Source organism: Canis lupus, chromosome 4 (genome assembly GCF_048164855.1).
Source record: "Canis lupus baileyi chromosome 4, mCanLup2.hap1, whole genome shotgun sequence".
In the NCBI taxonomy this organism is placed as follows: Eukaryota; Metazoa; Chordata; class Mammalia; order Carnivora; family Canidae; genus Canis; species Canis lupus.
The window spans coordinates 27864001-27887700 of NC_132841.1; the positions used below are offsets into that span (position 1 = coordinate 27864001).

The 23700-nt window shown below is 44.0% G+C and overlaps 1 protein-coding gene and 1 long non-coding RNA gene across 22 annotated transcripts in view; both read right to left on the bottom strand.

Moving 5' to 3' along the window:
• Positions 1-23700, bottom strand: part of KCNMA1 (potassium calcium-activated channel subfamily M alpha 1) — a 718149-nt gene that overhangs the window by 311745 nt on the left and 382704 nt on the right. The window lies entirely within an intron of this gene.
• Positions 463-19695, bottom strand: LOC140632068 (uncharacterized). The gene is made up of 3 exons (XR_012029579.1): positions 19533-19695; positions 18894-19004; positions 463-2952 (listed from the first exon to the last, which is right to left on the bottom strand). It is a non-coding gene; the product is annotated as an uncharacterized lncRNA (long non-coding RNA).

The window sequence follows — 23700 nt, forward strand, 5'->3', positions numbered from 1 at the left end:
GAACACAATGCAGAGGATGGTGTGGTCTAGCCCTAAGTGACAATTTTCCCCCCTGGTTCTGATTGGAAATAGTGGGAGGAAAACAGGCACTCATCTCAAAATGGCTCCTGGAGCTCAGTCTTCTCCTCTATAGGTATGATCACAGCCCCAGGGTGGGGATTGGGGGGGACATAGGCTCCTCGTGAAGGAGCAGGGTGCTGTCTCGGCCTCACATGCTCCCTGAGAGCTGACCATCCATCAAGACTCGAGCACCACTGCAACATGTGAATGGATGCAGGTAGGGAAGGAGTACAGGGCTGCTCCCTGCACCAGCCTCCCCGCGCCTGAAGGTGCAGCTGTTTCCACTTGGTCACAACTCATTCTCTCTGCTTAAAAACCTATAGGCTTAAGTTGAATGACATGTTTTCAAAAAGATTATCGTTTGAAACAAGACTATAATAGTCCATACATTCATTCAATAAATTTCTCCAAGGTTCTTTTGAGATAGGCACTATGCTAGTTTGGGGGACACAAAATTCAATCAAACATGGTTCCTGTTCTTCAGTCCTTTTCCATGTAGTAGAAGAGCCTACCTAGATTTTAATTTCTGGAAGCATATATATGCAACAGTGCGTTGCTTCAAAAATCTACCGAAGAACCGTAGGCATGTTGTTTAATCTCTCTGGACCTCAGCCTCCTCGTGTATAAAATGCAAAGAATATCCACCTCCTCAGATTGTTGAGAGGAATAAATGAGTTAGTCAATGCTAACTGTTCTGTTAGTCGCTGGCACATGGAGAATGCTGTGTCATTTTAGCTATTACGATCATTAGTAGTCAAATACAGATAAGAAACCAAGGGCTCTGGAAAAGGTGGCCTCTGCCAAACTTTTGAGGTGGATTATGAGTCATGAGTAAAATCTGTCAGAGACAGAAGGCAGGATAATATACTGAAGCAGAGGGATAAGTGTGGGCAGAAACGTGGAGGCAAGAGAGCACACAGTGCATCCTGGGAATGGAGGGAGGGGCCTCCATATGACGGGAGACTAAGTAGACTGTAGGATCAGCAAGAAATGGGGTCAGACAGAGACTGCAAATGTACCTTGGTGGTAGCATGTCTAGGCTTCATCTTATCCTACAGAAGCTTAAATGCAGGAGAATAAGGCCATGACCTTTCATAGGAAGTCAACCCCGGTAATGATGCGGAGAAGGAATCAGAAGCAGGAGCACATGGGGGCGGGGGCAAAGAGGTTAATTAGTCAAATTAAATTCCAAAGGAATAAAGGTCACCTATGGAGATAATAAGATAAAAACTGTTGCTGCAGTGCAAAGCATCCTAAGATCCTGGAAAATGCCCCTTCTTCAGGGGAGGATGCTATCAGGTGTCCTGAGGGAAAGGGGTTTTACCCCCAGTCTTACTATGGCAGGCACCTAACCACGTGGCTACGTCTCCTTCTGTGGCCCTCCCCGCCATTACAGTCTGTGTCACAGGGCATGTGTCTCTTCATTTTTGGAAAGGACCTACCCTATTAAGAAGCCATTCTCTCAGCTTCTTTGGAGAGCAGTCTCTGAATTAGGCTTCAAATCTATATACACTGGACGGATTTCAGTACCTTGAATGCAGGAAGGCACGTGAACATCCTAGACCCTTGTCAAAGATTCTAGACAAATTACATGTGAGCACACCTAGGCAAGAGTTACAGCTAACATCTCTTCTGCCTTCACCTCCTCTGCTCATTGTCTAAAGACCTTGGTTAGCGATACCACCACGCATCCTACCCCACTGTCTTCTAAATGTTCTATCAAACCCTTTGTGCATCTAGGCTTCTAGGAGCATCATGATCCAGTCTTTCTTTAGAGACCTAAATTCCCTCAGATCTCAGACGGCTGCTGAGAACATGAGGGTTGAGGGGTGCGGCTTTCTTTCAGTTGGAGTCAAGACAGCAAGAGGGAGAGAGCCATGTGTGAGCATGTGCTCTCCCTTTAGAAGTTATTAAGTGTGGTGCTTTGTTAGCCCAACTTTCAAGGACAAATGTGGTGGGACGTTGTACCCTCAGCCGATGAGGCAGACACAGAACTGGTCTGCTTGTATACTGTTGTGACCCTGTGGCCCTACTTCCTTGGTGGGTTCTCATTTGTTCCAAGTGCATTCCAGTTGGAAGCCAGGACCAGAGTACAAATGCTGACCTGGGGGGACGTGAGCCCTCTGCACTGGGGACTTGAGAAGGAGAAAACATGATGAGCTGAACTCAAGGCAGAAGGCCCGACTGGGACCGTCTAAAGTGACTGCTGCTGCGTAATTAGCAGACACTCAAGGAAATGGGCAGCTCAGCAGGAAGGCATCTTTGTGGGGCAGCTGCTGCCGCAGGGACAGATTCCAAAGAAGACTGTAATAGGTCTTAACTAAAGCTAAGATAAAAGGTCCCACCTAGGGGTCTGTTGCCTCTGAAGAACGGAGGAAGGAGTAAGTATGTCTTGTCTGGGAAGAGGGTGAATGTTTCTCAGCTACCTAATGCCTCTCCTTTTCTCTCCCAGCTGAGTAAAAAGATGATTACCCAACACAAGCTGTTCTCCCCCTACTGCCGCCCCAGTAGGTAAAAAAACATACACACACCCAACTCCACAAAATGGTGACAGCATCAAGCAGCATCAGGGAGTCATCACCTCTGCCCCATTACTCTCCCTGTTGTCTATCAGACAGAAACCGAATGGGAATTTGCAAGAGCTCAGGGTGCCTGTTCACGTCCCCGCCGTCTTTCCTAGCGACTCAGGAAGTTGATCTGCTTCACCTGCTCCTTTCAAGGTCTGGGCTTCTGCCAAGAACAGGGATGACTGTGTGCACCTCCGTATGTATGCATCTGGGTGCGATTTCAGATGAGCATCAGAGTGAGAGTAACTTTTTCAGTAGGTAGCACATTTACAGTGTGATCAACAGAACTGACCAAGGCTCTGGAGGATGCTTGTATTTGGAGAAGCTAAAAAAAGAAAACATGATTTTTTTAAAAAAACCCACACATACAGTATTTACAAGTAGTTTGCTGAATAACAGTTGGTTTTTAGTGGATTTTAAACCTCGGTCTAAGTCATTCTGAAATTAATGCCATTTTAAAAATTGATTCAATGTGACCTTGTGTAAATTCGGGGGTATGTTTTTCCATTTGTTCATTTCTCTTCTAAAAAATTAGTTTTTCACAAGGGAGTTTCTTAGCGCTGATGGGAGATAACTATCTTCTGATCGGGAAGGAAAATGATAAATCCCAAATGATAGGATGTCCTCAAACAATACAGAAAATAGGGGGCTTCTAAAAATGGGCAAAACCCTAAAAAAGGTCCACACCTGAGTACAGTGTTGTGGTGAAGTCAATTTCCTGGTTTCGACAATGTGCTGTGGCTATGTAGCATGCTACTGTATGTTGGAATAAGGGTACGCAGAAACTCTGCATTGTTTCTGCAACTTCTTGAGAACCTTAAACCATTTCAAAATAAAGTTATAAAAACAAAACAATCAGTTACTTTGCCTGCTTGGTGTTACTTTAGTCAGGTGTCAGGTTAGTAGCCCATCAGTGGTGATTACGAGCCTCCAAAAAATATATGAACGGATTTCTTTAAAAAATATTTATTTGGCACGTTACACGCACAGTACCATGTCCAATCCAAAAAAGATATAAAAGAGGCATAAGGTAGACTGGAAGTATCAATCAATATTAACTCTCTTCCTCCCTTCTCAGAGGAACACTAATTGAAGCAGAGATGTCGTTTATTAACTTTGCAAATTATCATAGACAATCTCTCAAGATAGAATGAACTGTCAATAAGTATAGGTCATTAATGTGATAAGGAAGCTCCTAGAATTCACCCATAGAATTCATTCACATAAGCAGATGTCAGGTAACAAGCTGTATTGAATAATGCTACTGATGTTATAATAATCATGTAACATAAAGCTGGTCCCAGACAAAGCTACTCTTTATCTTGATTTTTCCACTTCTTTCCTTTCCTCGAGCTCAGCGCTGGCCTTACTTAAGGAGCCCATAACTGATACCAGCTTAGTTAAGGTACAAGGGGATACTAAAAATTACTCAGATTTTTAAAGACAACCAAAAAGACTTCAAGAACGAATTTATAATTACAGATTTTCAGATAAGTCACAAGTAAGAAAGAGATATTTGGGGTATAGGGGTCTTTGCAGCACGCCCAAATCACCCAACAGTTAGCCATCCACTCTACCTACTACGATAATGCTTGTTCATGGCAATTCTATTGAAATAAAGTCAAGATCAAAATGAAGCAGTAAAGCTGGATCCTTAGAATGCCAAAGACTTCATAAGGAACATGTCCACTGCTTTATCTTTCCGAGAAGCTTCCTCTACTAGGAACAAAAGAAAATTGGAGAAATGTGCAAAGAATAAAATCTCCTGAAACTGAAGCCTCATAAATGAAAACCCGGGAAGAGCCACTTCAATCCTTCCTGAAATAGAAGATGTGGCACTGCTGTTAACCTAACACTGTTATTACCTGCAGTGGTTTGGGTTTATAAGGAGTCAGGAACCTCCGCCTTTCTCAAGCTGTTTAAAGGATAAACAAGTAGATCAGCTTGCCCTGGAAACGCATGAGTTATCAAACCTCTTCCCCAAAGAGCTGGGAAAATCCTACTATGCACAAGGATCCTATCCTAACTGCAATAATTCTTTTAGGAATTTCTTAACCAGGAGAAGACAGAGACTCACAGAATGACTCACTGGCATCTGTAAGAATGAACACCAGCTAAGGAAGAACAGACTGCTGAACTCACTCTCCTGGTTCACATCCATGCTATTCCCTTGAAAACTCCTCTTCATCCACCTTTGAACACTCAGATCAGTAGTCACTGCCTCCAGGAAGACTTCCCTGATCCTCCCTTCACCTGGAGGTAACTAAGCCCTTTCCTGGGTTTTCCCTCTCTTTATGAGTGCTTCTCTTGTGGTACCTATCATTCATGCAGTTGTCATTTATCTGTTTGTTCACCCCCTTCTCATCCTGGCTAGAGTGTGAGCTCCCTAACGGGACAGGCTTTGTTTGTTATGTCTGTGTTTCCATTAACACCATGTCTGTGCAAGAGGTCCTCAACAGATGTTTAGGGAAGAGAAGTAAAATACAAGGATGGAGAGAAGAAATGGAAGGATCCGGGGAAAACTGACTACTAATCCACAGCATCAAGAGGAGGTGCCAAGCCTACTAGAGAAATCCCATCTTCTGACATGACTTTAAATGGCCCCAAGATCCTGTATGGATTGAAAACTTAAATCGTATGACAATTATATCAGCTACAATAATCCTACAATCCTTAAAGGGTGCAGTGTCTTCAATGGACTGATATACAGACACCTCCTGTGTCCCAGGACAGTTACAGGTTATCTCACCTAGATGTGATTCTCACCCAGGAGAAGATTCGAAGCCTTAAATGGGGATGGTCTTGGAGATAGCAAGATTCACCACTCAGTGAAACCAGCTGATCTATAAGCCGTGAAAAGCCAAAGCCCCTAGAGGGTTGTGAGAGATTTTGAATCATGTAAGAGAAAAATTCCCACTAGGGCATTTGATTTCTCTGTGTCATTAGACATCACAAAAATAAATGCTTAAAGCCAATTAAAATTCATTTCTCTTAAACTAATGGATGTGTTATCTTTTTTTCTTTATATGAGGATGTAGATGATGATTCAGATGATTAGTCTCCATTCATCTCTCTTTTCTTCAAATGGTAGATGTTTGTGCTATAGATCAGAAAGCTTGGTCCCAACACGACATGAAGCATAGTAGCAGCATAAACTAAAACTCTAGAGATTTCTGCCAGTCAGATGTTAGGAAGTAAACTCAGCTCTCTCCTGCTGGTCTACTTCTCCAGGAAACAACCCGAAAAATCAACTGTTGAAGTAACAATGGAAAGAAACAAATTAAAGGGTCCTCATAAAAACACAGGGGGCAGGAGTTGAGATGAACATCTGAACCTAAAAATTCTGCTTACCAACAGACTAATCTTACTGTTTAGGAATCAACATGCTCCATTGTTCAAGTAATCTGAAAATAATATATTCTAACTTTCAAAAGCTACAGTAATGTTTAATGCAATCTTACATCAGCGAAGATGGGTCCTAGCACAGTTTTTACCCCATGCTGTACATGTGATGAAGGTTCTATTTGAGATCATCTCTGAACCAGGCATTTAAATCAGCTAACACTGACTTTCCTTTAATTTGTCCTCTCAAATCAGCACATATTTTGATGGACAGCTCCTTCTAGTCATCATTCTCCCTAAATATTAAGTGGATTAAAAAAAATCAGCATTATTTTCTAAAATGGTATGAAATTGTAATAATTTTCTAAGTTGCCACGAGCTTCTGAAACACCATGCTCGGTGTAAGCAATTCTAAAAAGATGATCTGCAGTTCTGTGTGAGCTAACTAATAGTAGAGAAGCAAAGATATGATAATATTTGTTTATTATGAGTAGCAACGAATTTGTTGGCATCAAAACACCACTTCTGCTCAGATGAAACTATGAACAACATGATACCATAGTGTGAACAGAGAAAAGACAAAGCCGTTTGGTGGACCCATTTACTAAGGAGCCAGTTTCGCCAAAAGGAGGGAGAACACTAGTTAAAATTAGAGCGTAACAAGAATCCCATCAAATATAAAATACCTTTCCTCAGCTAAATAATTATCTATTGGTGCTAACGCAATAAATTAGAACAACATCATCACTGAAACTGGAAAAAAAATAATTTAAAATTGTCGCTGTGTCCTAACCTGCTGAATACTTAGAGTTCTTAGAATTATCAACCTGACATTGACTTCATTGTTTTTCAACTTAGTAGAGGTGTTTTAAAATTCCTGGAGCGGAGTTGTGATGTTTAAATAAGTTAAAATATGACAAATGCTCAGACGCGGTTGCTGGCACCTAGTAAAGCCTCATTAACTGCTACCTGCTGCTGCCATTGTTCAAAGTAATGCCACAGACCAAGCTTCTGTCTGCTCTTGGGTAGGTCTCCCTGCAAATTAGACCTCTTTTGCTTCTTTTTTTTTTTTTAAAGATTTTATTTATTTATTTATTCATGAGAGACAGAGAAAGAGAGAGAGAGAGAGAGAGAGAGACTGGCAGGGGAAGAGACAGAGACACAGGTAGAGGGAGAGGGCGCTGTGGGAAGCCCAATGTGGGACTCAATCCCAGGACCCCCAGGATCACGACCTGAACCAAAGGCAGACACTCAACGGCTGAGCCAGCCAGGCACCTGCCTCCTTTGCTTCTAAAGAAGTCTCCTTTACTGCACATTGCTCTCTTTCTTGCCCACCAAGCTCCAACCACACTCCCCTTCTTTCTGTTCCTCCAAAGCCCCCAATTTTTGTCCATTTCTACTGGAAGCTCCATGAAAGCAGAAAACTTATGTGTCTTGTTTATTGCTTCACCAGAGCCTAACCTGGTGCCTGAGACATGCATGGTAGGTACTCAGGAAGCTTTGCTAAATGAATTTAAAAACAAATGGAGGATCAAGGGAAGGAACAAAAGCAAACAAGGAATTCATATGCTGTTTCTCTTGCCAGACCATGATCATTAGCACGAGGTTGCTTCCACGTCAGTCCCTACCTATGTATGGCTTCTGTACCCACGTCAAGGGATTTTTCATCTCTCTCTCCAACAGGAGTCTCTTGATAACTTAATATTCTATAATAAATGCACCTGGGAGGATGTTTAACATATAACTTTTGATTTACCACATACTTCCAATCTTACTTGAAGGCAAAACAGAACATTTTCTTGTCAATTGCTTTTCTAGGTCGTTTGAATAAGAAACTGGCAGCCTGTTCCGTGTTAATCCAAAGATCTTCTTACTATGTATATTAATAAAGGAATACCCCTAAATAAATTTGAGCCCGCCTATGCAAATCTCCCACACTCCAAGTGTGCTACAATGAGGAAATTGTCCAAGACTCCATATATATTGGCATACAACAGGACGTATAATTTTGGAGTTAAGAAAAAGTGCCCTGGATTCAGACCAGGGGCTTACATTCTGATCTCAGTTAGTAACCATATGACCTTGACAAGTTATTTAAACTTTCTGAAGTTTAAAAAACACAGTAGAGCTACTGAGTAGAATAATAAGGTAAGTTTATAAAGGGCTTATCGTTGCACATAGTAAGTTCTCAATAAATTAAGAAACCGCTTATGGGCCTAGAGAAAGCAAACCAGAACTGAAGTCAGGATCCCTTAATAATAGCTATCTAAGCCAGCACCTGACCTCATGACCATCTGATAAATACTGAATGAATGGCTGTTTCATTGGCCACATGGCGGCCTTCCCCTCCCATCTTTGCTGGTAACCATTCAAGCTGTGTGGTGCTCCGTACATTTATGAGGTGCATTTTGTAGACTCTCTTTCCTTGAGCTTCTTCTAGCCAGGATTACATGCATACCATGGATGCTTAAACGGGGAAGCACCTCTGTAGGACTGATGCCAGTTCCAGCTCATGCCTGTATACATCAGTATGTTCCACTTCCATCTTTGCATTGGCATTTCTGTTTAAAAGGGCAAGCCAGGGATGACCAGCTCTGGGCTAAGAACCTGGAATGCAGATTATAGCAGCTCAGCAAGTTGACTTGTTTGTGTAAACTGCTTATGCTTCTTTCACTCTCATTTAGAAAACAGCTCTGGCTGCACATCTTCTGCTTTACATGCTCCAAGTTTCTGACAAGGGAAGTGGAGAGCGAGATGCAATGCCATTGCAAACCTGCTGATAAGCATCGGCTTAACCTTACTTGATCTGGTGGATTTGGGGAGATGAGGAAAGAGATATTTGGGCTACAGAGCTCCAGCCCAACTCTTCTCTCTTAGTTCCAAATTCCCCACATAACTCCACCACCCTACCTTAGGTGCCCTCTCCCATAGCTCAGGGTTCCCCACAATAGGCATTGACCCTCCACGCAGGAATGAATGTCCAGTGTAACAGAGCAAAAATGAAACACAGTCCGGGAGCTATGGAGAAACCGCAGGACAGGTGCCCTTGTTTAGATTTAAGGTTCTTTAGCTTCCATCTCAGAGGCTTCCACAAAAGAGGCTTCCACAAACTCACCGGCGAAGGCATTAACATGCCTTCATTATATCTTATTTTATTTTACTTTAATTATTATTTTATTTTTTAGCATTATAATTAAGGGCTTTTAAAAAATATTTTATTGGGGATCCCTGGGTAGCTCAACGGTTTAGCGCCTGCCTTTGGCCCAGGGTGCGATCCTGGAGTCCCACGTCGGGCTCCCGGCATGGAGCCTGCTTCTCCCTCCTCCTGTGTCTCTGCCTCTCTCTCTCTCTCTCTCTCTCTCTCTCTATGTCTATCATAAATAAATAAATAAGTAAATAAATAAATAAATCTTTTTAAAAAAATATTTTATTTAAATTCAATTTGCCTACACTTTAGATTTAAAAGCACACTTTTCCTCATTTGTTTATTGTGGCTGTGCGCTTTGTTCATTTTTAATGTACAGGAAAAAGCTAACCAAGTACATTGAACCTCCAACCTGACCCTCAATAGCATAGAGACTTATTTTTATAGCTGTGTTAAGTACTCACCCCAGCCATTATGTGTACTTTTGAAGTAATCCTCATCCTGTCAACTGCTGTAGGATCCTGGGGCAGATGCTGAGCAATTCTGGTGCTCAGTGGTTACTCAGCCAAGCCCAGTGGGTAATTTTCCCTAAGTATATATACGCTTAAATGGCACCTACCAATTATATCTCTTTGTAAGAGCGCAAATGCGGCGGGCCCACTCTCCCAGATGCATGCACGGTCCCACCTCCCCAGAGTGCTCTCTGCCTCTCCTCTCCAGAAGCCCTAGGGTAGCCCTTCTCCGAGGCATAGACGAGCTGAGAAAACTGATTGGGGTGCAATAACCACTGGTCTCTCCTCTGGCTCTGTGACCTGCGTCAGAGAAAACCTGTTCCCAGACAAGACCACCCCTCTGGGATATCTCCATAGAAACAACTGGTCCCTGTGATACAACCTCAAGTTTTTGTAGGCACTCCAATTACCCTCCAACCAAGGGCAATGTGCATGAGGAACCATGACGAGGATGGTACTTATTTGCTGCTCCGAATAGTGAGTTTCTCTCCTATTATGTTTTGGTCTCACAAATGTAGTCTCGAATGTGACAGATGGTCAGTCCTAAAGTTCTAGCTTCAGGTAACAACCTCAGAAGGAGTTTGGGGAACTAAACTAAGGGTAATGGACAGAAAAAAATCAGAGTGGGTCAGATAAGGACTAAAGTTTATTTTTTTATTTTTTCTTAAAGAATTTAATTTTTTAAAGTTTTTTTTTTAATTTTTATTTATTTATGATAGTCACACACACACACAGAGAGAGGCAGAGACATAGGCAGAGGGAGAAGCAGGCTCCATGCACTGGGAGCCTGATGTGGGATTCGATCCCGGGTCTCCAGGATCGCGCCCTGGGCCAAAGGCAGGTGCTAAACCGCTGCACCACCCAGGGATCCCAAGGACTAAAGTTTAAATAATAAATATGAATTCTCTTAGCACTGATTCTATGCTCCACCTTAAGTGATACTATATTTTTCTTTTGAGAGAGAGAGAAAGAGACAGCACGAGCAGGAGGGGCAGAAAAAGAGAGGATCTCAAGCAGGCTCCACACCCAGTGTGGATTCCATCCCATGACCCTGCAATCACAACCTGAGCTGAAGAGAGTTGGATGCTTAACTAACGACTGCACCACCCAGGTACACCAATACTGTACTATTTTTAATTACTAAATGTCTAACTTGTTCTCTTTCTCCCCTCTCCTGGCTGTCCCTTTGCTCCTCCCTCTCCCCTCTTCTTCCTTCTCCCTCTCAGCTTCTCTCCCTCCCTCTCCCATCAGTATCTCTTGCTCTTTGCTCACTCTTTCTCTCTCCTCTTCTTTATTCAGGAAATAGGGGCACCTCCTCTTCCAGACATAACAACAGTGCATCAGTATTCTTGACTTCAACGACCTCAATTCCTACCACCACTCTGTTGGAGAGAAAAATGACAGGAAACTTCCAGATCTCCTGCCAAGATCCTTAAAGATCTGCCCCGATCACATCATTCCTTTCACTTGCTAATTGGTTCCATAAAGCCTTCCCCCTTTCTTGTTTCCTATTCTTGTTTTCAGGGCGATTGCCAACGTATGCACAGTTCTGGATTTTATTTTAAGTAATTCGTAGTTGACTATCGTTTATTTGTGCAATTGGTATAATTAAATGTAATTACATAATTTGGTGAAAGACTGAGTAATCACATAATTAGAATGTGCAATAATAACTGTTGAAATCCCATTGTTATGACGTGCAATGATACAATTATGATGTGTAACAATGTGGTATAATTCGCAGGGTACCCTGCAAAGAGGAAGAACAGCTTTAGTCCTGCATGTGGGAAATGCAGCTAAGGTTGAAGACCTGGAAAGTAGTTGTCAGTATCGAGGCTTGGAATTCTTATTCATCGTCATCTCATTAATCTAACCCTCCATGCCTATGCTCTGTGTTAATCTGAGGCTGCAGCAGAGCTAGCATGAAGAAAGTACTTGTGAGAGCAGAGACACCCACATCTTGAAGGACCAGGTCATCAAAACAATCATCCTTAAAACAAAGCAGAAGAATGGGGGCGCCTTGGTGGCACGGTCAGTTCTGCACCTGACTCTTGGTTTTGACTCAGGTCCTGATCTCAGGTCCTGATCTCAGCCCCGCATCAGGCTCCACACTCTCTCTGCCCCTCCTGTCCATTCTCTCTCTCTCTCTCTAATGAATAAATACATTTTTAAAAAGAACATAAAGCAGAAGCTTCAAGGGACCAACTTGAATCTCTGACACTTTCATTCCCATACGTCAATTTTAAGTTCAAAATTGTAATCGGGACATAAGAACCCCACACTCAATTAGAAGTGAAGCTAATGATCATGGATGGGGCCCCAGCTCCCAGTTCACAGTCTTCCCCATCCTCTCCAGCTCCTATCATCTTTATAATTACGACATTGATGAACCATGGGAATGCTGGACTCTTGGTTCCTTGCTCTGCTAACCGTCCATGACCTACACCCCCTCTGCACGCCCCCCACCCACCTCCATGGTCATGCTCTGGACCTGGTCAGCAGCAGCAGCAGCAGCTACAAAGCACCCGCTGTCGCCACCTCAGATCCCCAGTCCTTCACCCACAGCCTCTCACTCTGTGGGCTCACCTGCTCAGGAGCTCCCCTCTGGCATCTTTCTTCAGCCTCCAGGAAACCTCCAAATTGTCAACTACATTGCCAACCACCCCGCCAGGCATTTGCTCCATGCCCTGCCTCATGACTGGGCTGTCCAGCCTGATTCCCCCAGCCCAGCATTATCACCACCCTCCGCCCCTTCCCCAAGATGGGCTGGACTCTTCCTCTGTTCCAACCAGCCCCCGTGGGGCTAAAACCCCTGGATAAAACCACACAACTGAAATGACTGTTTTTACTATAAATTCATGATCTCACACTGCAAACTGACACTCAGCACTAACTGGCCAGCTGCTCCTTTTCTTCAATTGGTTTGCTTTCCAATTCCCCAAGGCCACTATTTCATAGTTTCCCTTCTCTGGCCTCCCGTGCCTTTCTGTGCATCATCGTGCTCCACCCACGGCCTCGCTTCATATTGTCATTAGAAAGAAGACTACATGAGATCAGATCAAGTTTGACCATATTCCCTGCCCGCAGCCCTCCAAACCTGTGTTTGCATGTATGCACCCCCCACCCCTCCACCCCCTGTGCCTCCTCATTCCCAGGAGCCAGGTTCCCTCATTCCCCAAAAGGGCATGCCCTCCATGGATGCTCTATCAGCTCTGGCCTGCCTCTGCGCTCTTGCCATCTCTCCCCCACCACTGGAGTGCTGGCATCAAAATAAACACTTGCTCAGCCATCTCCCATTATTATACAAAACAAAAACATTCCTTGATCTCACATCCCACTCAGACATTTGACTCTTCTTATTTTCATAGCCAGCCAAATTTCCAGAAAAGCTCCTTCTCTCAGTCTACCTCCCTCTGACCTCCCCCCTCACTTGCTAATTCTGCACTTAGCAAGGACACCAGCAATGCCCATGTAGCAAACTCCACACGGGACTCTGGGCCCTTGGCCTCCCTGATGTGCATTTGGCAGTGGACTATCTCATCCGCCCCAAAACACACTCCTCCCCAGGCTCCCGCCATCCCAACCCTGCAGGTGATGTGCTCTTTGTTTCCCATCCAGGTTGTTCCTGCTTTACCCAGCCTCTACAGGGGGGTGCTCCTCCCTCCCGCACCCCACCTCCCCCGCCAACCCCAGCCACATTCTTCTCTTTCTCCTAAGTGATGCAATACATTCCCATGAGTTCAAACTCATCTTTATATTTTCTGAAAGTATAACTCCAGCCCAGACTTTCTTCCCAGTTCTGGGCTCTCACATCTAACTTCCTATTCCATGTCTCACAGACTTCTCAATTTTAACGCATCCATGAGATCCTAATTTCTCAACAGACAACTTACCCTCCAATGCAGCCCTTTCCTTCTCAGTAAATGGCAGCACCCTTAAGTTGTTAATCAAGTGAAACACCTACAAGGTCCCATGATTCCTCCTTTTCCTTCACTCTACATCTAGCCCATCAGTGAGACCCACCCAAAATATCTTTCTCATTAACTCCTCTGCTTTACCACCCATTCAGTCAAGCCACCACCATCTTTGGCCTGTTGTTCTCTCTTGTCTTCAGAGCATGATTACAGATTAAAATTGACTTTTAATATTCATCTGTTTTAATTTGCTTTTTTTTTTTTTTGCCTGTCTCCCCTACTAGATTATAAGCATCCCCTGATTACGTTTACTGGCTCACTGATTTACAGCCTCCAGCACTGATCAGATAATTAAGTTTCCATTGAATGAATAGATGAATGGCCACAGTGTTTGCATCTGCAAGCTGCGGAGTCACCACCTCATAGTAAACTCATAAAGATCACTATAAAAGCTGGGGACAAAACAGAGTTCATAATAAAAGAAGCTAAAAGTTATTTCGAATGTTAAGCAGAGAGCACACCACAGACTGACTTGCGATTCCCCAAAATTCCCATGTGGAAGCTGATGGTATTTGGATGGGGGCTTTGGGAGATAATTAGGTTTCGATGAGGTCATGTAAGTGGGGTTGTCATGATGGGATCAGTGCCCTTATAAGAACAGACACAAGACAGTTTGCCATGAGAAGGTCTGCAAGCCAAAAAGAGGGCTCTCACTAGAAGCCCATGTTGGCACCTTGATCTTGGACTTCCCAGCCTCCAGAAATATCAGAAATAAATGTGCGTTAAGCCACCCAGTATAAGGTATTTTGCTATGGCAGCCCATGCTGATGAAAACATCAGGTGACCCCGTAATTCCATTACTAGGTATGCACTCAAAAGAAATAAAAGCATACATCCACACAAAATCCTATACACAAATGTTCACAGAAATATTACCCATAATTGACAAAATGTAGAATCAACCTAAATGTCCATCAACAGATGAATGGAGAAACAGACTTTGGCATATCCATGCAGTGGAATATTATCTGGAATATTATCTGGAGTGGAATACTAATACATGGTACAACATGGATGAACCTTGGAAATATTATACTAAGTGAAAGAAGTGAGTCACAAAAGGCCATGTATTCTAAGATTCTGTTTATGTGAAATATCCATCATAGGCCAATCCATAAGAAAGAAAGTAGATTAGTGGTTGCCTAGGGTTGTGAGGATTGAGGGCAGGAAGTGGGGATGAGTGATGATGGATACACAGTTTCTCTTGGAGGACTTGAAAGTGTTCTAGAGCCAGATTGTGGTGATGGTTGCACAATTCTGTGACTATACTGAAAACCACTGAACCATTTAAATTGGTAAATTTTAAGGTATATGAGATACATCTCAATAAAGCTGTTAATATGAACAAAACAATAGAAGACGACAGAGAAGGAAGGCAAGGAAGAAGAGAAGAAAAAAGAGATAGGGGAAGAAGTTATATATTACACATGTAATGTCTGACAGGCTCACCTTCAAAAATATAAAGACCCCATTTTATTGAACTTAAGTTGTCATCTCTAAGATGGACCACTGTTTTTTGTAGCATCAAGAAGGGAAACAAACTTCGTGAATTATAGCCTTAAGAAGCCATCAGTTTTAAAGACACTTCTTGCTTTTGGAAATGTTGAAATACCGTTTTAATTTTTGTATCTGAAAATGGAATATGGTACCTTTTGTACGGTCTAAGCATCAGCCTCCTCATGCCTTCTAAATAGGAATTACTTCTTTGAAGGAATTTCTTTAACTGTGAACTCACTTATTAAAAAAAAAAAAAAAAAGGAACTAGCATTTACCAAATGAGTACCATAAGGTGGATACTGGCTTTGCACACACCATTCATTTAGTTGTCAACAATTGTCTTTCAAGGGAAGCATAATGCTCCCATTTTACAGACAAGGAAATGGGCAGAAAGTCAGTGAGCAGCAGAGCCAGGACTCTAAGCCATGTCTCCCATTCCACCACATTAGAGGAGAAAACCTCGTGAGCAGAGGCCTTTGTTATGGGCTTTTTCAATGAGCCCGATTTGTTTCCTGTACCAGCTACAGAGATGTATATGCCAGATCCATCCTATCATCCCCCACCATCTCGTGATCACTTCCTCCCAACATCAACTGGTACCTATTAAAGGAATGGGCATTATGATCCATTTGTGGAAAACGTTTTGGGGACCACCCCTGAGCTCCCTACCTTCGACTCAATATGTGAGTTTGCTGTGAAGTCTCCAAGAACTGCAAGACTGAAAATGCAGAGATCCTTAAAGATGACACAGACAGAAAAAAAATGGAAAATGAAAGACACTGAAGGGAAAAAAAAAAAACGGTAGGAAGTGCAGGTGCACTTCAATTTGTGCTGCAAATGTTTTCCTGAAAATTATGTGTAGATCAAATTGATTTATAAACTAAATCCTATTGTAAATTCAACCAGAACACTGTGATGAAAGCTTGCAGCGGAATCTTTTATAATGAGAAAACTCCTTTTGTGCTGAGAGCAGTCAATTCCCAGTCTCTGTTTTGAATTCAGTTTTTTTTTTTCTTTTCAAGTGGGACCAACCTATATATACACAACCCCCTTGGACCTTTGGTGGGCAGGAACTTCAGGAGACTAAAAGATTGTTTAAAGCCTTTAAAAATGTGCCCAGATTCAGGACACTTAGTGGCTCAGTGGTGGAACATCTGCCTTTGGCTCAGGTTGTGATTCTGGGGTCCTGGGATCAAGTCCCACATAGGGCTTCCACGAAGAGCCTGCCTATGCCTCTGCCTCTGTGTGTCCCTCATGAATAAATAAAATCTTTTAAAAAATTGCCCAGATTCTACCCTATGTATAATAGTCATTTCCATAATGCTTTAAATATATATATTTCAAACCCATAGGAGAGCTAGAAGATGCTTCCTAGAAGAAGCTAGAGGATGCTTCCTAGAAGAGATGAGGAAGTATAAGCTCAGGAATGGAATTCTAGGACCACCATTGTCAGGGGGGAGCAGAAGGCTTAGCGGAGCTGAGTATTTCCCTCTGAGTCCCCAAGAGAAAGTCTCCTTCTCTCTTGACAGCTGAGGGGGCTTGCCCCATTGCCAGAGGACACCTCTGGCCTCCTTGCACATACAAAGTAGGTAGCTCCTTGGCTTCTTCTACAGCCAAAAGTTGCAAAATGGCCACCCACATGTTTTGTTTTGTTTTTTAATTAGAAGGGTTACCTTAAAACAAAACATGGATTTCCAGAATCACTTGAATAAATAGAAGATCTGAAAGACCTGCTCCATGTTCCCACTGGGGTATAATTCATTAGAGTTGGCCTACAGACAGGTCCCCCCAGGCCCCACTGCCCCTTGCTGCATTCCTTCCAGCCTGACTCCTGTGGGCATTTTCACATGAAGCCCTGAAGGAGACCCTGCAGGGGGGTCTAAGCCCCACCACACAGTTGGACTGCTTCAGCCCAGAAACAATTCCACTTCATGCAATCCCACAAATCACCCATAAATATCCATGACTTCAAGAAGGTCCTTTCTCTACTGTAGGGTCAGTTTTCAACATTTATGAGACTATTTCTTTTTCCTTTTTAAAAAAAGGTATTAAATTTTTTTTCATCTCAAGCTCTTTCATATCCTCTGCACTCAAAGTGCCCACTTGCCTGGTTCACCTCATCTCGGGACAATCAGTACTCTGTATCACTGCCGTCCCCTGAATCAGCCCTGGAGTCACGCCTCCAGAGCTTTTACTTCACAGACATACTTAATAAATTAATTTTACCCTTTTAGCCCACAAGGCCTAGAGAGAGGCCCTGATTTCTTTTCGCTTCCCATCAGCATAAGACAATCTTGATGCAATTCGTCTAAGAAGAGCCTAATACATTCATTTCTTCGAAGCACTATTAGCAGTAAAGCTGGCACCAGAAACTTAATATACAAAGGCACATGCACACAGGTTCACTGTGCTTGAATGGGAGAAGGACAAATCCTAAACCCAGGAAGTATAAGCTCAGGAATGGAATTCTAGGAATTCCCTGGCACCTTGGGTACCACGAAGTGTGTTGTTCTGGGCCTTATACACGTTGACACTACCTGAAGCTACATAGGATATGGCAGGTAAAGAGCAGCATTTTTAAAGCTTCTACCCCTATAAGGTTTCTCAGTAACCCCAATCTATGTGGGAACTGCCAAGATCCCCCAGGTCTGTTTCCTGTCATTGGAGCTACGATCCACTGCTGCCAAACACTGGCAGAACAGGCATGATCTACCTCACACTCTTTTAAGTACACTCGCTGCTTTATCTCATTATCCTCATGACAACCCCATATTTTCAGCTCCATTCTACAAGTGGGACACCTGAAGCTCAGAATGTAAATAACTGTAATAACTCTCCCTGAAGGCACTGTTCTAATCCCCTAAACATGGCAGGTACTTCGACACCAAAACTGTGCTTTAATTTAAGCACTTGCTCAAGGTCACCCTACTGCTCCGGACCAGAGCTGAGAGTATACCTGGCGTGCTCAGAATCTAGAGCCTGAGGAGTAGCCATGTGCTCTGGGGCCTCTACATCACCGGGGAGCCCAGTATCTCCAAAGACTGCCCAACAGGGCCTGAGATGGATGCTCTACCTTCCTCAGGGGTAAGCTGGGAAAAATGTTTCATCGTATTTATTTCTGAAACTTCAGGAGATTAAAAATGTCTAGCAGAGGAGATAAGCCCTATGAAGGAATTCTGGTCACTCCTGTGCTTATAAAGTGGTCTCAAGGGATCTTCCCCAAACACAAAGAATAAGAGCTTATATCAGAGGGATCCTTCTTGGGTTTGAAATTCTATCTAGTTTTTTAATAGAAAAATCCCCAAGCTCTTGGATCTAACCCTCCCTACCCACTTAGCCATGTATCCCAGTTTCCTTCCAGAAGTCTACCTAAGGACAGGGACTCCTGGGTGGCTTAGTCTGTTGAGCATCTGACTCTTGATTTTGGCTCAGGTCATGATCTCAGGGTCATCGAGCTCCGTGTCAGACTCCATGCTCAGTGCAGACTCTGCTTGAGATTCTCTCCCTCTCCCTCTGCCCCTCCTGATGCTCCTCCCCCTTCTCTCTCATTCTCTCTCTTATCTTAAATAAATACATAGATAGATAGATAGATGATAGATAGATAGATAATAAAATCTTTTTAAAAATTCTACCTGAAGACATAAATGACCTTATGAGGCTACCTGCTTTTTCTTTTCATAGAAACTGGAGCTTCTGCTGCCCAGAGAAGTCTCTAAGAGCCACTGATCTGGCCACCAGCATGAGTGTCTTACTAATAATGGCCCCAGGGAGCTCAATAAAATTGTCAATCACTCACCTCCACTGATCTTAATGGAGAGTGGATAGGTAGAAGGTTTATAAATCAGGATGAGTCATTTGGTTCACCAAGGGAAAAGATAAATAAACCAACACTCCAATTAATTTTAACCTGAAAAGAAAATGCTTGTGAATAGTGCTTCAACCAAGTCCGTAGGGTCTGAACAGCCTTAATTATTCACAATGCAAATTGCTTTTACTGCTTGCTGGATAATTTCTTAATGCCTTTCATCCTGTTTCCTCTTCTCACTCATCTCCTCTCCTCTTCCTGTCCTGATCCCTATTCTTTCTTCCTGAAGAGCTGGAAGGAAATTTCTGGAAATGGCCTCCCCATTACCCAATGTTTTTCTTTAAAAATGTTTAATGAATAATTTTTTACTTTTAATAAATCTTCCCAAGATCCTAATTAGCTTAACCTGGGATCCTGAGACTTCCCTAGGTCTAACTAATCCCCAGGTGGGCTTCAGAGGCCCCATGGACTCCCAGAAATAATATGCAAAATTGTGAAGTTGAGGTATTTCCCAGTTCTCTGCCCACCCAGAGGAACATTTTCCATGAAATTCTCAAGGAGATCTATGTCCCTCACTGCTCTCCAAAAAAAAAAAAAAGAAAAAAAAGAGTATTATGAACTACTCCATACCTGCCTAACCACTGTATCACCTGGACCTTTATGATGCAGAGTGGGAGAGCCTGGATTTTAGAGCCAGACAAATTCAGGTTTGAATTGCAGCTCTGTCACTTACATTCCTTTAGACAAGCATCTTCACTTCCCTGTGCCCCTGTTTCCTCAGGTGTCCCAAGATGATCCTAAAAACAACTTCGTTGCAGCATTATTGGTGATTAAACACATACATGAAAACATGTGGCATTCATCTACAAAAGGGGCAAAATGAAAATCTTCTCTACATGAGAGATAAAAAGGTAAAATCTAGGCTCATCAGTAAGGAACTTGCTGTCCAGTCTTTGGGAGAGGCATCTTAGGCTTTGTTACAGGTGAAGCTCGTGGTTCTACAAAGACAATCAGGTTGGTATGGTCCCTGGAAAATCCACATGAATTAGACAGCAGGAGGATCTTTTTTGAGCATCATATTGAAATATCCAATCTGAATTAAATAACATTAAATTAAAATAAACTTCCAACACTCTGCTTCCCCATCGACTTTACCCACTGCCCCCTACTCCCAAAGTAATATGACAAGCAGGTCTAAATATTTCAATCCGTAAAAGTGGAGCTGCATCACTGTACGGTGACTGACATGACCTGAGGGAGCCTGCACGGCCGGCCACCAGGTCCTGCTGCAATATCCACATCTTCTCTGTCCCAAGAGCAGCCTGGTCCTACCTGGTCTAGTTGGCTGCCCCAGGGTAAATACCAATGGGATGATTCTAGAAGCTTTGGCTACTGGGGCTTCTAGGATAACAGTAATGATTCCAGGAACATCTTGATTAGTTGGCTCCTGTTCTATTGGCCAGATTCCAGATTTCAGGGAGATAGGGAAGGGAAACACTGGGGAAAAGAAGACTCCACTCTGCATTTCTGCTTCCCAAGGCAAAGTTGCCCCAACCCCCAAGAAAAAATAAATAAATAAAAAAAGTTAGCCTAATAAGCCAAGACCAGGTCAGGGATTGGAGCTGATAGCCATTCTCTAGATATCTCATTTTACATTATAAACTGGACTGTAGGGTATCCTACTATAGGATTGCACTGCATTTAAATAATTATGCCACTTCTCTTTAGCTTGAAAAAAACTGTAATTCAGAAGCTGTTTAGAGTGGTCATGGTTTTTCTCATCAGACCATGTTGTAACAAAGAATGTGTTGGTTTTTCAGGTGGCATTGATCCAGCCACTTGCTCATCTTGATCTTCTCAGGTGATCTTTGCCCATCTATACTGTCATCCTTAACATTCTTTACTACCAGCCTCACTCCCCAGTTAGAGAAGCTACTGTCCCTAAAACAAATTTAAAAGAAAGTGCAGGGGCACCTGGGTGGCTCAGTTGGTTAAGCCTCTGCCTTCAGTTCAGGTCATGATCCCAGAGTCCTAGGACTGAGCTCTACATTGGGCTCAGTAAGGAGTCTGCTTCTCCCTCTCCATCCTCTCCCCCAGCTCATGCTCTCTTGCTCGCTCGCTCTTTCTCTCAAATAAACAATAAAATCTTTAAAAAAAAAAAAAAAAGAAAGCAAAATGAGAACCACAAAGCAGTGGTGGCCTGTTGGGACACCTTCTTAATTGGACTTGCAGACTGGCTGGCAGGAAACCCAGAAAGGAGGATGACTGGACTGATAGCTCTAAGAGCCATTGCCAGGGCTAATGAAGATCACTGGCCCACAAGTCCATTTTCTCAAATGGGGGTATTTTGCCCTTTCGCCTGGTTCTGACTGGTTGTCATGCCCCTTTCTCTTCCTCAGTTCTGGGGGGTAGTCCCCTACCAAGGATAGCTTCTCTAGGCAACAGAGTTTCAAACAGCACAGGTTCAAAGAGGGTGAACTCAGGCCACAAATGTGGTCACCTGTCCAAAGTCATAAGCAACACATGGAGGGAGGTGAAAACCTTCACTGCTGCTGGTTCACTTGCAGAACCAAAGAGCTCAATCAACCAGAGATCTGGGGCAGTGAGGAAGTGTGTGGGAGTCTCCACTACTTGGAATATCGCCTGACATCAGAGAAGTTCCAGAATAGAGCAGTCCCTGAGCAAGCTGACTATGCTCCACCCAGCATGAATCGGATGGCTACAGAAGTGTTGGGAATTTCCCTGCCACGCTTCTGCTATTGGCTTGCTGCTGAAGTTGGGGTATAACGAAAGGGATACTTTACTTTCCCCTGCCTCTGTCTCTCTCCTTTTGCCAAATTTGCTGAATATCTGGGATGTTACAGTTCCAAGGACCCAGACACACCTGGGGTTTAACTGATCTAATTAGCCCTAGATGTGTCTGCTCCCAAAATAGAGAGGTAATTATTCTAATTTCTGCTCTAACCAACAAGGCATGGCCTGGGCCCATGGCTCATAGACCCAAATTGGGAGAGGAGCCACATTCCTTCCGACTGGCTCCTAAAAGGCTTTGTATCCTGCATGACTATAACTTTGAAAGCTGAAGGTCCATCTGAACATGGAGCTGAGCACGTGGATCTATGCGCATATCTTCTCTCCTTTGCAAATAGGTCCCAAGTCCCTGGATCTAAATGGAGCACACTGGTGAACCTGCCTCCACTGCAAAGGTCTGCACACTACAAGAAAGGGCTGTGGGGCAGTTCCAACACTGGAGACCAAGCCCAGAGATCAGGAAAGCAGGGCTGCTTCTCACCGATGTTGAGGACCTGGATGCCTTGAGAAAAGTTCGGACCCAGCTCACGCATCAGTTCCCTAGAACAGCTTTCCCGTAGCCCGTGAAGGTGCGGACCACTCCTTCCCCTCACATCCACCTTGACCTTGACTCATCCCCACCACAGGACCAGTTGAGGGCATCTGTTCCTGGAACTACAGCTCCCAGGATTCAGATCTCAGTGGCATCATCCATTACCTGGGTGACTCTGGGAGAGCTCCTTAGCTTTTGTGAGGCCCAGTCTCCTCATCTATAAAATGAGGATGAGGATAGTTGCAAGGTTCAGAAGAGTTAGTAAGAGGGGAAAGCCTAGAATGTGGACTAGAACATACTAGAACATAGTAAGCACTCAATACACTGGTTGCTGCTGTCGTTACCACTACTACTACTTGTCAGATTCCACGTGAGATGTGAAAGGGGTCTAGAATCTCGAGGGCAGAAAATGTTCTCTGTTTCCATCTCTGGTCCCAATACCCAGCACAAAGCATGATGCATAAGGTTCAATAAATGTTTGATGGATGAATGAATCCGCAGGCAGTGCTGGACTCTTGTACTCAGCTTTGCTAGGCCACGGATGCCCTACTGAGTCCTCTTATGCTGTGTCCCAAGTGACAGGAGATATCATGGGGCATGCCAGGCAGACAGGATCTGAGCAAGGTGAGGACAGACCAGGAGAATGAATGTGGCAGCACTAGAGTTGACTAACTCTATGTTCTTGGGCACATGCATGTCCTCTCAGGCTGCAGTCCATCTGCTGCCATGCCTAAACAGAGGCTGAAACTATGAGGAAGATAGGATTATTACTGCAGGAAAAACAATGTGGGGAGGAGAAGCATGACCCATCTTTCCCACCAGCCCCAGAAGATTCCACCATGACTAGGAAAACCAGCAAGCTCTCAACAGACCTTGCTTCTGAAGTCATGGCGGAAGTCACCTCGAGGATGTGCTGTCGCTCCCAATACCACCGGAAGGGCCAGTTTCTCCCCATGACAGGCCCTGGCCTTGCAGCATCACACTTTGCCTCTCCCTGAATCCATGCAGCAGGAAGTCTGTGACACTCCTGTAGCTGCTCACTGGCGCCTCACAGAGGTGGCCTGGGCTACTGGCCACTGAGTAAGCATCACCGAAGGGGCATTGGTGGCCTTTCTCCGGGGGCCTTAAGAGGAGGCAGGAGCTGGGGGACCTGGCAGGCATCTGAGGATCCATGGAGGCCACAGGTCTAAATACAGGAGAGTAAGAATCCCCTTTAACACTGGAGCTGCTGAGGTCCATCTGCAGCTCAGCACTGTGGGCCCCTCTTGCAGGCTCATCTCACCTGGGCTCTGATACCCCAGAGCCTGCCCTGGTTATGCTGTGATGCTGCAGGCTCTGCCTCCAGATTCTGGCTCTCAAGGTATCCTCCTGCCAATGCCCTGGGGCGTCTCCATGGCCGAGCCCTGTACGACTGCCCGGCAGGAGCCCCCCCCCACCCCCACTCCCCCAGAATCT